Here is a 13,615-nt window from a genome sequence, read left to right as displayed (position 1 = left end):
GTAAATAAGAGTTTATAAATGTTCTCATAAAAAATTAAAGCCCTTAATTCTCCATTTTGAGGCTTGAAATCAGTATAGAAAGCACACAACTGATGGATATCTACACTAGTACTAAGAATGGAGCATTATATAATATGACAAATATTTTCAATTAAAAAAAGAGTAAAGCAAAAAAGAGAAGAGTATAGATACTAATCCACTTAATGAGTTTGTCAAATAACAGTCATATGTCAGTAGTCTGATTTCTATGGCATTTGATTTCTATGGGTTTCTGTAGCAGTTTCTCTATGTGCTTAATCTTGAGAGGTCTAACATTTTTCTGAGTTTAACCTTGAAGTTTCAAAATAGATGTTCACCTTCAACAAGCCAGATTACCATTTGAATTAGACCACACAAAGATCCTTTAATAAGGGATCTTTATCTTACACAAGGCAGAAAAAAATTACTGAAAGAAATCTTTCCCCAAACATTTTCATGGCACAGATTCCAATTAACATAACCATCCCCAGACAATGAATATTATATTCACCCAGAAAATCAAAGTAAAATATTACAAAGGTATTCTAAAGATTCTAAGAATATATTCCCAAGTTTTTTAAAAAATGACTTCATGAAAACGTGGAAACAAAAATTTGTAAACAGTAGTTAATTTTTCAGAGTAAAATTGTGTCTTTTAATAATATTTTTTGAAAACTTGATTCCCAATTTCTATATATATATAATGAAATTTTCTTTCAACTCTTGCCATGTTTTGACTCGTCACATTCATTCATTCATTTGTTCATTCTTTCACTATGAGAAGTTTGAAGGTTCCTTTTCTTTGATAGTAAAAGAAAAAAAATTCAACTGGCTAGGCCAGAAATCTCCAAAAAAGATTCCCTCAGGGAAGAGGGAAGCCACAGTCAGTCTTTAAATTAATATACCATCATAAAACCCAGCTCTCCTCTGTGCAATTCTGCCCTGTCACATAAGTCTGGTTTGTTTTCATGCCTAACCCAAAGGAGATCACTCAAAAAATAGAGAATTCACTGACAAGTTAGAGAAGAAAAAGAATTTGACATCACTCAAATCAGCAAACCTAGTCATAATGTTCTTAAACATGCCTGGCAAATTCAGTAGCATTTAGGAAGATCTGCCCCAACCGTCCTCGAAAAGTGAACACACCTTGCGTGTTGTCAGAATAGCCCAAAGCATGGGGCACCTGGGTGGTTCAGTCGGTTAAGTGTCTGACTTTGGCGCAGGTCTTGATCTCAGGGCCCTGGCTTCGAGCCCAGCATCGGGCACCTCACTCAGTGGAGAGTCTGCTTGCCCCTTTCCCTCTGTCCCTCCCCCAGCTTGTGCTCTCTCTCAAATAAATAAATAAAATCTTTGAAAAAATAGCCCAAAGCACAGGCAGGAGGTATATGTGCACCCTCTGTGTCTAAAGCATGGTGGTTATGACAGGATCACTGCTCTGTTGTTTTTTTCTACATCATTCCCACACACAATTTCTCTCAGAGAGAAGAGGGACTAGGGCTGAAGGAGAACGCTTGGTGTGTTAGAGTTAGACTTGCAGGTAACATACAGTCTTCTGGAAAGATGTTAAGCAAAGGGTCCATGCTGTTAGTTTCTATTATGTATTTATTTCTGCCACTAATGGTTTCACAAAGGATTTGGTTCCCACAGGCCATGGAGAAAATCTTACAAGGGGAATCAGAATTCTGACATTATCAAATTTGAATGCTTAACTACCCTACAGTGAAAAGTAGTCTTTCTCCATATGCATGTATATGTGTGTGTAAAATATAACAAGAATTCTGTAATCACCATGATTCTGCTACTTATTAAGAATTATGCTATGGCTCCCAAATAAAAAGTTCATCAAGATAAAAAGCTTCTGCACAGCAAAGGAAACAGTCAACAAAACAAAGAGGCAACCCACAGAATGGGAGAAGATATTTGCAAATGACACTACAGATAAAGGGCTGGTATCCAAGATCTATAAAGAACTTCTCAAACTCAACACCCAAAAAACAAATAATCAAGTCCAAAAATGGGCAGAAGATATGAAAAGACACTTCTCTGAAGAAGACATACAAGTGGCTAACAGACACATGAAAAAATGTTCATCATCATTAGCCATCAGGGAAATCCAAATCAAAACCACAATGAGATACCACCTTACACCACTTAGAATGGCAAAAATGGACAGGGAAAGAAACAACAAATGTTAGAGAGATTGTGGAGAAAGGGGAATCCTCTTACACAGCCACTTTGGAAAACAGTGTGGAGGTTCCTCAAAAATTTAAAAATAGAGCTACCCTATGACCCAGCAATTGCACTACTGGGTATTTACCCCAAAGACACAGATGTAGTGAAAAGAAGGGCCATATGCACCCCAATGTTCATAGCAGCAATGTCCGCAATAGCCAAACTGTGAAAAGAGCCGAGATGCCCTTCAACAGATGAATGGATTAAGAAGATGTGGTCCATATATACAATGGATTATTAATCAGCCATCAGAAAGGATGAATACCCAACTTTTACATCAACATGGATGGGACTGGAAGAGATTATGCTAAGTGAAATAAGTCAAGCAGAGAAAGTCAATTATCATATGGTTTCACTTATTTGTGGAACATAAGGAATAGCATGGAGGACATTAGGGGAAGGAAGGAAAAAATGGGGGGGGGGGAATTGGAGGGAGAGATGAACCAGGAGAGACTATGGACTCTGAGAAACAAACAGGGTTTTAGAGGGGAGGGGGGAGGGGGGATTGGTTAGTCCGGTGACGGGTATTAAAGAGGGCATGTTCTGCATGGAGCACTGGGTGTTATACAAAAACAATGGATCATGGATCACTACATCAAAAACTAATGATGTATTGTATGGTGACTAACATAACATAATAAAATTAAAAACAAAAAACAAAAAAAAACAAGGTATCAGGGCACCTGGGTGGCTCAGTTGTTAAGCGTCTGCCTTCGGCTCAGGTCATGATCCCAGGGTCCTGGGATCGAGCCTCGCATCGGGCTCCCTGCCCAGCGGGAAGCCTGCTTCTCCCTCTCCCACTCCCCCTGCTTGTGTTCCCTCTCTCGGTGTGTCTCTCTCTGTCAAATAAATAAAATCTTAAAAAAAAAAAATACAAAAAACAAAAACAAGGTATCAAATACTGTAAATCATTTTTTAGCCAATTTTCAGCTAAAACATAACTCAACAAAATGACATTTTTCTTCCAGATAAATAAAAGTTTAACATGTATCAAACTATTAAAAAAAAAAAAAGTTCAAATAAAAGTCAATGGGAAGAGGAGAGCAGGGGAGAGCAATAACCAGAGTATGCCAAGCCTGATTGTATAGCACATTTTAAAATCAGCCCAGTTCTGACTTTATGATAATCTCCATGGTTTAGATTAGTTATATTCAAGAAGTAGTATTTTGGGCATTAAATTCACTTTTGAGTTACTAAATTAAAAAATGTTGTAAGGAAGCAGGACTTAATGAATAAATCAAGTCATTCAAAACTGTGTAATTCAAATATAAATTGGAGCGCCTGGGTGGCTCAGTCGGTTGAGCATCTGACTCCTGATGTCAGCTCAGATCATGAGATCAAGCCCTGCATCGGGCTCCATGATTCTAAGATTCTAGCTCTCCCTTTCTTTCTGCCCTTCCTGCTACCCTCTCTAAAATAAAAAATATATATAAATTAAAATGTTGCATTTTAAAAGTATGTTCATTCTATTTTGTTAAACCAGTACACACAAGAACAGGAATATATTCTGAGAAAAAAAGATCACCATAAGACCACAGAATACAAAAAACATCCTAAAACTACTCCATATCACACACTGGTTAAGAGTAAGGGTTGCAGGACCCTTAGAGAAATGGCTAATTCAAGTCTGGAGCAGGAAATAGATAAGATGAACCTGGAATATCCTGTCATACCAGGAAAACAAGGAAGCTATCAAAGGCTTCTAGGGTCTTATTAAAAAAACTCAGGAATCACCATGAAAAAGCTCTCTCTGGTCAATCTTAGAAAATTCCAAGCATTTATCTTACCTTTCCTGTACAAACTGTACCTCAGGTTAACCAAAGAGTTGATGAGGTAAAGATCTTTTTAGTGAGGAGTTTCAGCTAATTGAGAAGGAAGGAAAGACTTCCGATAACACCATTTTGCCATCCCTATTGAAATAATGGATTCAGGAAATGATCAACAATGGTTGCTAACACCAACTAATTCATAACCTGATAGGGATGGAGTTTTATAATAAATGGACCAGAGTGGTAATACTTAAGAAGAGAAAGAACCACAGTGCTTCCTGATGGACTATAATAGTAAGTCCATAACACTATCCATGAAGTATTTTTCCCCCAAATTGAACTTGAATCTGATCTGAAACAGGATCATAGGAGCATGTTAAACACTAGGGGGAGGATCCATTTACACTCACTTGCCAGGTGACTTCATCCTGTCTCAGGGCTTTAAATCTCTCTGTATCCTATTAACTCCCCAAATTAAATGTCTAGCATCAACCATTCCCCTGAATGCCAGACTCATATCCAACTGCCTACTTTACATCTTCTTTTGGATGTCAGTTGGCACTTCGAACAAGAGAACCCTTGCTCCCCGCCCAGAACCCACTCCTCTCCCAGCATCTGCTTTCTCAGCAGATGGCACCACACTATGCCATCCTCCTCTCAGGCCCCACATCCAATCCATTGGAAGAGCCCACTGGCCCTTCCTTTAAATATTTCTTTTTGCCATTGGCACTATTACTGCACAAGCAACCTTTATCTCCTTGCTGAGATAACCGGTCTCCTGATTTCCATTTGGACCAAAGCAGCTAGAGTGATCTTTTTTTTTTTTTTAAAGATTTTATTTATTTATTCATGAGAGACAGAGAAACAGAGAGAGGCAGAGGGAGAAGCAGGCTCCCCAAGGGGCAGGGAGCCCAATGCGGGACTCAATCCCAGGACCCTGGATCATGACCTGAGCCGAAGGCAGACCCAGGCACCCTAGAGTGATCTTTTAAACATAAATCAGATCATGTCATTCTCCCAGTGGCTTCCCAACATCGTTCTATCGCCATGCCACAAGGCCTTGTCAAACCAGGCCCATATTATTGTTCCATTCTCATTTTCTGTAACTTTTTCCTTTACAAATTACACTCCAATCTAGAGATCTTGTTGTTATTCCTAGAATACTAAAACCTTCCATCCTGAAGTTCTTGCATTGCTATTCCCTCAATCTGGAAAACTTGATCTCTTTATTTTGTTCAGGTCTCACCCCAAATGTCCTTCTCTCAGAGAGGCCTTTCCTGATCACATTAACTGAAACAGCCCCACCTGGCTGTCATTGCTCTATCCTCTTACTCTGCTTCATTTTTCATCACTGTACTTATCTCTACCTGACAGTAGATTACACACTTACGTACTTTCTGTCTCCCAACTAGAAGGTACGTTTCATGAGCACAGTGGCTATTTTATTCACTGTTATATTCCAAGAGTACATTTAGTAGCCACTCAAATATATGTTAAATGAATACAGCAATTAATTAGGAAATAACTTGTTCGGAGTCTATCTGTATATATCTATACAAAGATATATAAGCTACCCCTTCTCTGGCACTTCACAATTTCATCACTGTATTAGTGTTATCTACATATAGGATTTACCTCATCTGTTAACACTATATGCTTGCCAGTTGTAGCTTATATATCTTTGTATATTCTATAGCAACTTGTATAATCAATCTAGGTGCTCCGTATTTGATAAGTAAACAGGTAGATAAATGGGCTAAAAAAATGAAAAAATGAATATAAAAGACAATCGGAATGCTAAAGAACGTTCAGAACAGTTTCCAGACACAAGAGTATGTGGGTTGGAAACCAGTAGCTCAATTTTCCTTACATCTGTAAAATAAGAGGCCTTCTTCTGTGGAATTGACCTTGAAAATGTTGAAAAGTCCAGTTCAGTGGTTCTCAACTCTGAAGTTTAGCAGATGCCTCTGAGAATCAGATGAAAGCTGTAAACCCTTCCTCCACAGAAAAATGCACATCTACAAATAGAAAGAAAACATTCCACAAGCAAGCACAAGAGAGGAGAGTCAAGGGTCTGGTGTCGAAGGCCACCAGTTCAGGTCGGTCAATATTTTGGAGCTCTGGGCTCAGAGTGAAAGGAAGTGGGCCTGAGGAAAATGGATTTATTACTGACCTGTTAACTGAGGACTTTAAAAATTCCTCTGGGTTCCTCCACAGACCTGAGAGTGAGGCAGCTGACTGCACTTATTATTCCGAGTGCATGCTGCACCTGGGATTATTCTCCCTTGGAGGTTTAGTCTAGTCTCTGGAGGACAGGACAGAAACGGATTAGTGAGGGAAGCAAATCACTGCGTCACACAGAACTTTATCACTCTCAGTCTTGTTCCATGAACAGGGTAGGATGAGCATCACATAAACCCTGCTAATAAAAATAAACAAGGAAAATATACACAGATATCAACTGGGGCATAGAAATATGAAATAAGTATCACTTGAAGCTACGAAAAATGCTCAAGAAATAATAGCACTCTACAATACTTAATAATTTTGATTTCCTTAAACCCTCCCTCCCAAACACAAATGCACATACACATACACACAGAAATGTCTGTCAGATATACCCTTCAGTTAGTTTTACCAAGGATAAGTCTGTCCTCTACCTATTGTCTCCTTTTAGAACGTAAAACTGGGGACAGAGTAGTTTGGCTGTGCGAGGAGAGAAAAAGATGGATGATCCCATTTCTCCATCAGGCTATAATCCTTATGTGCTCTGTGGGATGGAGAGCAGTAATCTGGCCTTTTCAGTAGTACCAAGGAGGAACCCTGACAACCATTAGGATGAAATTAAGGGGAGGCCATGAGAAGTTTACCATTGAAAGGAATAGGAAAGAGGCCTAAGCCCAGAATCTTGAGTTCAGAGCACATGAGAGAAAGAGACACACCTTTTGGAAAAGGAGGGTGGGTGTAGCATGACTTTTGTACTTTAAGAGAAATATAACCCCTGTGTTAGCAAAGAAATGACAAAATGCTTTGTAGAATCCCCCTACTTCGAAGACAAGAATGTTTGTTGAATCAGAGACCCTATGAAACTGTGTAAGTGGAAAATGGCTAAGGAAGACACTACTCTAAAAGCCTGGCAGAATTTTAGGAAATAATATATGAGAAAATATAGGAAAACACATATTAAACATAAAAAGCAATGCCACAGGGGCGCCTGGGTGGCTCAGTTGGTTAAAGCCACTGCCTTCAGCTCAGGTCATGATCCTGGAGTCCCGGGATCGAGTCCCGCATCGGGCTCCCTGCTTGCTCAGCGGGGAGCCTGCTTCGCCCTCTGACCCTCCCCCCTCTCATGCTCTCTCTATCTCATTCTCTCTCTCAAATAAATAAATAAAATCTTAAAAAAAAAAAGCAATGCCACAAAAAATAATAAGTTCAACTCCAGTAAAATAATTTTTTTCCTAAGATAATATATTATCCTAAGATGATATAAAAGAAATTTTATTTTTTTAAGATTTCATTTATTTATTTGAGAGAGCAGAGGGGGGAGGGCAGAGGAAGAAACAGACTCCCTGCTGAGCAGGGAGCCCAACGTGGGGCTCCATCCCAGGACCCTGGAATCATGACCTGAGCCAAAGGCAGATGCTTAGCTGACTAAGCCACCCAGGCACTCCTAAAAGAAATTTTAAAGATAAGCCATAGATGTGCTCATATCCAGAATACATAAAAAAACTCCCACAGCTCAATGAAAGATAGACAATCCAACAGAGAAATGGGGAAAAGGCTTAAAGGCACTTTACAAAATAGCCTAATAGCCAATAAAGATGGAAAAGTGCTCAGCCTCATGAGTCATCAGAGAAATGCAAATTAAAACTATAATGAGATATCACTATAAAACTACAGATAGGCAAGAACTAAAAATCCAGACAATACCAAATGTTAGCAAGAATGTACAAAAATACACTGCTGGTCTGCTTGTAAACTGTTCAGTGAAGTAGAAAACAGAACCACTGGATTCCTGCACAGGCTTATACCAATACGCTGTCCTGCCTCTATCCAGATTCTGACAGGTGAACACATGAAAAAAGAGAAGACAGGGGTGCCTGGGTGGCTCAGTCGGTTAAGCGTCTGCCTTTGGCTCAGGTCATGATCCCGCAGTCCTGGGATCATGTCCTGAGCTAGAGACAGACCCTTAACAACTGAGTCACCCAGGCATCCCATAAACAAATAAACAAATAAAATCTTTAAAAAAAGAGAGAGAAGACAAAATTGGGAAAGGACATTTGTGCAAAGGCAAGGAGATAAAATGCAAATTTGCCTTTGGCAAAGTAAAGGCAAGTAATGGTGACAAAGTACAGTAAGAGTGAGAAAGAAGGATGAAGAAGCAGATGCAAAGAGACCCAAATGCCAATTTAATGAGTCTGGTCTTTAGCATAAAGTTAATGAAGTGGGGAAGTAGGAAAAAGTGGTAAATATCAGGAACTCTAGTCAACACAACTGGGCTTGCATCACGGCTCTGCCACTTAATAGCGATAGCACTTTGGGAAAGTTATTTAATCTCTCTGAATCTGTTTTATTATCTTTAAAATGAGGACAAGAGTATCCAATATTATAAGGTCATTGTGGAACTGGCAATTTATGAAAAATCTCTTTGCACAGGTGTCTGGAGTTTAATATTTGTTTAAGGGAAAACAAATCTAGTCCTTAAACCCAAAAAGTTGAAGGTGGTGAGGAACATCCAGGTGGTAGCTGGAAATATAGGTCTGGAGATGGGAAGAGTGTACTGGAAGGCAGAAACTAAAAGATTAGGGAGCTAAACACAGTGGGATGACAATTAAGCAAATGTGTCCGAGGGCCATGTATCAACTGAAAAGAGAAGCTGAGAATAGAGCCCTGAGAAGAGACTCATTTTTTTTTTTAAAGATTGTTTTAAATTTATTTATTTTTGAGAGAGAGAGACCGAGCCAGCATAAGTGGGGGAGAGGGTCAGAGGGAGAAGCAGACTCCCTGCTGAGCAGGGAGCCCAATGCAAGACTCGATCCCAGGACCCTGGGATCATGACCTGAGCTGAAGGCAGATGCTTAACCAACTGAGCCACCCATGCGCCCCAAAAAAGACTCACTTAGAGAGGGTTCAACAAGGAACATGAGTTAGTGAAGCAGAGAGAATTTAAATATAATTATGAATATGTTAAACACTAAGGCTTTTATTGTGACTCTTCATGGGTTTTTTTTGTTTTTTTTTTTTAAGAAGGCTCCAAGCCCAGCATGGAGCCCAACGCCAGGCTTGAATTCACAACCCTGAGCTGAGATCAGAGTCAGATGCTTAAACAACGACGAGCCACCCAGGCATCCCACCACTCCTCATACTCTTCATGCACAATCTTCCCTGTGCATTTCACATATTAACTGATTTGATCCCACAAAGACCCTGATTGATACATGGAAGAGTAATTATGTCCATCTCAAAGAGGAAAAAATAGCTCCTAAATGGCAGAGCTGTGACATGCACACAGATCTAGGATTCTACGTCCAGTGCCCTTAGTCCTGGACACTCCTATGGGAGATTTCCCACCAACAGAGTGAGCTTTGCACATACAGCTCCCACCACAAACATCCACTGCATGAAATGCCTCTACGTCTTTTGCCAGCCGGAAAATACTCAAAATTCAAGATCCAGCTCTTGGGTGAATGCTTCTCTGAGTAACCTCCCTCTCTTAAGAAAAATGTTCTATTTCTTTCCTTTGTTCCGCTGCTATTCCTTAATTATTCTTTCATTATAAGATTTCTTGATCAGGCTATATTCCATTTATTTGTTTGCATATTTCTCTCTTCCATCAGACAGCAAACCACATCACATTCATTTTTTATATTCCCCTGAGGATTCTAAGATGCTTGGGATTTAAAACATGCTCAATAAATATTTGTTTCCTTTTCTTCCAAAGAAAACGAGAAAGACTTGAATCAATTATAAAAGAAGCATTCTTTAAAAAATTACAAGAAATGAATAAAATAACTACCAAGCAGCAAGAGCCAGCTAAATTCAGATGCCTGTCTACTTGATACTGCAATATCCTGCACTGCCCTCCGTGAACGCACTGTCTGCAAACCAGGACAAAGTCATCAGTTACTTTATCACAGGTGAAACTTATCACCATAAGACGCAAATATAAATACAAAAGCAAATGAGTAAATCTGGAAGACATTTAAATAAATGCACTTTTCTAAAATAATTCCAGGCCTTCATATCTAAATTACAACTCCAGTTTCAATATAACCATAAACTTAATTCCCCAATTTGAAAACAATAGTTTTAGCAAGAAAAATCGCAAATGCCTGGATAAAAAAGAGAAAGCCCAGATCCGGGCACAGCCTCCAGGGGTATTTCCGGATTGCCGCAGAGTTGTGAAGTACCAATCCATCCCTCAGAAAGGTACATTTACATCACCTGCAAAGCACAAGTGAAATTAACCAGAATCAAGCAACTAGTCACTCTGATATTGATTAGATGTCTCTTTCCCTTCCTTTTATAATTAATATACCGTATTTCAAAACTGAGGAGCAACAGAAAGAATTCCTGTAATGAAACAAGTCCAGTGGAATCCTAAATAAAACTGCCAAGTAACATTTTCATCATGCTGGCTTACCCAAACTCCAAGCATGAAACATTTCATAGTTTTCCCGTTTACTGATAAAGAAAAACCCTTCCTTAAACATAAAAGTCATCTTTGAAAAGTGCTATGTTACCTCATAAAAAAAAGAGCAAGTCCATATTAGCACTGGAAACTTCTGTTCCAAGCAAATAAATTCTATTACATTCCCCAGGGGCAGGGGGTTACTACCCACTTGGTATAACGGAGCTTTTCCAAAAGATTTACATATACCTATGTCTCCAGGCGCTTTCTGCTCTAAGGGCTGTTTACGACAGTGTCAGCTGGAGGCTATGTGGAAGGACATAATGCCCTGCCTTCCCCACTACCTGAGCCTCTGATTCAGAGCTAATGCATGTCATGAAGTCCACCTAGGAGCTGCTTTTCATTTTTTGGCTCCTCTGGCTGGGCTTAAATGACAGCACTCACTTGCCACACATGTTTTAACAAACTTTCAAATCCCTTAATGGTACACTTGGGACACAGTATAATACACTGTTCAGGAAATACTTTGGAGCCAGGAAAAGCAATTGATATTTCCACAGGGAGTTCTTGACAAGGCTTGCCAATAAGCTTCTTTCATTATAAAGTATGACCATGGACATATCATTTTAAAGACATATTACATTCTTAAAGGCATATGTGTTATTGGGAACTTTGTTTGCCTAAGGTAGTTCATTCAAAAGTACCTTTTTATTTAGTTTACAGGAACAGAACAAACTATTTCCATTCTACTGGTTACTCAGGCAAAAAATTCTTTACCTTTTTTAATCAATCAACTCCTTCCTCCCTTCTCTCTCTCTCTCTCTCTCTCTCTCTCTCTCTCTCACACACACACACATATACACCCACACCCCACCATCACATCTGTTAGCTCATCCTATCAACTCTATCTCCATGGCTACCATGACCACCACCCTAGTTCAGGCCCCATCATCTGTCACCTGAATATAGGTAAAAGCCTTGTAAGGGGTCTCCCTGCTTCTACTCTCTCACTCTTTCCGTCTGTTCCCAACACAGCAGAGTGAGCCTATGAAATGTAAGCCCTATCATGTCAAATTCTTTGCTCTAAATCCTCCAAGGCTTTCCACCTCCATTAGAGCTAAAACTCAAATACTGACTGATACACAGGCCCTCCCTGACCCATATTCCTACCCCATGAGCCCTCTGACCTCATCGCCAGCTACTCTTCTGCTTCAGCTCTTTGCTATTCCTTGAACATGGCAGGTACATATTTGCTGTTCCCCAAGATCTCCACAAGGATAGCTCCCTCACTTCTTTCCATTCTTACTCAAAGGCATCTTCTCAAGGAGGCCCTCTTTGGTTGCCCTATTTAAAATTTCAACCCCAGGGGTGCCTGGGTGGTGCAGCTGGTTAAGCATCCGACTCTGGGTTTTGGCTCAGGTTGTATTCTCACAGTCATGAGACTGAGCCTCACATCCAGCCCTGCACTCAGTGTGGAGTCTGCTTGAGGTTCTCTCTCCCTCTCCGTCTGCCACTCCCACATGCCCTCTCTTTCTCTAAAATAAATAAATAAATTTCTAAAAAATAAAATAAATAAAATCTCAACCCCATCCCCAAAACACGTATCTCTCTTATTTATTTTCCCCTTTAGTACTAATCACTATAGAGCATGCTACACATAGTATTTTATTTACACCATTATATCTTTCCCAGTGAAACGCAAACTCCAAAAAGGCAAGGACTTGGCCTCTTTGTTCACTATTATATTCCGAGCACTTAATATGGTACCTAACATAATGCCTCCTATATGATCCCATCTTAAAGTGTTACTATCACCTTAAACTCAAAACATCAAAAACCACCCTGGTCTTCCCCTCAAAGCACTCCCCTTTTCTGTTCTTTCTCTTTCCAACACCATTACCACTTTCTTCCCGGCCTTGCAAACTCAAAACCTCACAACCACATTCACTCTTCCCAATTGCTGAACATACTGCTTCCCCAAATCCTTCACTTGTCTTTTTACAAGTGCTCTTATATCTCTACAAATTCCCTGGTATTCTCATGCTCCATCTTACCAAAAAAAAAAGAAAGAAAAGAAAAATCTCATTAAATTACCTTCTTATTCAAAAATTTTCCATGGGTTTCCCTTCCCTAGAGAAACTAATTTTCTGTTTTGGGGCTTACCATTCAAAGACCTTTTGAATGTCCACTGACCTTTTTAGACCATTTGAATCTTACCTGCCAATCCCTTCTACTATATACCATTCACAGGCCACTGCAACTCCTTCCCTCGCTTAGATCACAACTCAAAAACAGGCTTCTATCAACTTAGAACAGCAGGATCTGTCTCCCTCTATTTATCTGTGACTGCAGTAAGGAAAACTAATACAACTCCCTTTAAAAATGGTTCAATTTTGTTTTAAATATTTTTTAAAGATTTTATTTATTTGACAGAAAAAGACACAGCGAGAGAGGGAACACAAGCAGGGGGAGTGGGAGAAGGAGAAGCAGGCTTCCCGCTGAGCAGGGAGCCCCATGCAGAGCTCGATCCCAGGACCCTGGGACTATGACCTGAGCCAAAGGCAGATGCTTAATGACTGAGCCACCCAGGCGCCCCTGTTTTAAATATTTTAAGAAAAAAAGGTAAAAGGGCTCTTGCAGAAATGATCTGTATCTGTCAAGGAGCAGATCAAGCTGTGCAGACCAGGCTTGGTTTGTAGGAGAGGAAGAGTGCAAAAGTCTGACTAGTCAGGGTTTAGGGTCTCTGGACACTGTTCCTAAGAGATCATGGTACTTGAAACAGAATTATGGGTGTCCTGTGTCATGTACCCTCACTCCTCTTCTGCACGGCCACTGCAAGCAACTAACCAACCACAACCTAACTCTGGTACAACCAAGCCTCTTGACCTAGTCACCAAGGAGAAAAAGAAGCAGGTATGCTTCACCTTAGAGGAGACATAGTTCACAAAACACAGTAGAATCCAAC

The 13,615-nt window shown here is 39.9% G+C and overlaps 1 protein-coding gene across 1 annotated transcript in view; it reads right to left on the bottom strand.

The window, feature by feature from the left end:
• The window catches only part of DIS3L2 (DIS3 like 3'-5' exoribonuclease 2), a 349,227-nt gene that overhangs the window by 230,072 nt on the left and 105,540 nt on the right, over positions 1-13,615 (bottom strand). The gene's annotated exons all lie outside the window — the stretch shown is intronic.

Source organism: Neomonachus schauinslandi, chromosome 3 (assembly GCF_002201575.2).
Source record: "Neomonachus schauinslandi chromosome 3, ASM220157v2, whole genome shotgun sequence".
Classification (NCBI taxonomy): domain Eukaryota; kingdom Metazoa; phylum Chordata; class Mammalia; order Carnivora; family Phocidae; genus Neomonachus; species Neomonachus schauinslandi.
This window is presented reverse-complemented; position numbering and strand designations above follow the sequence as displayed.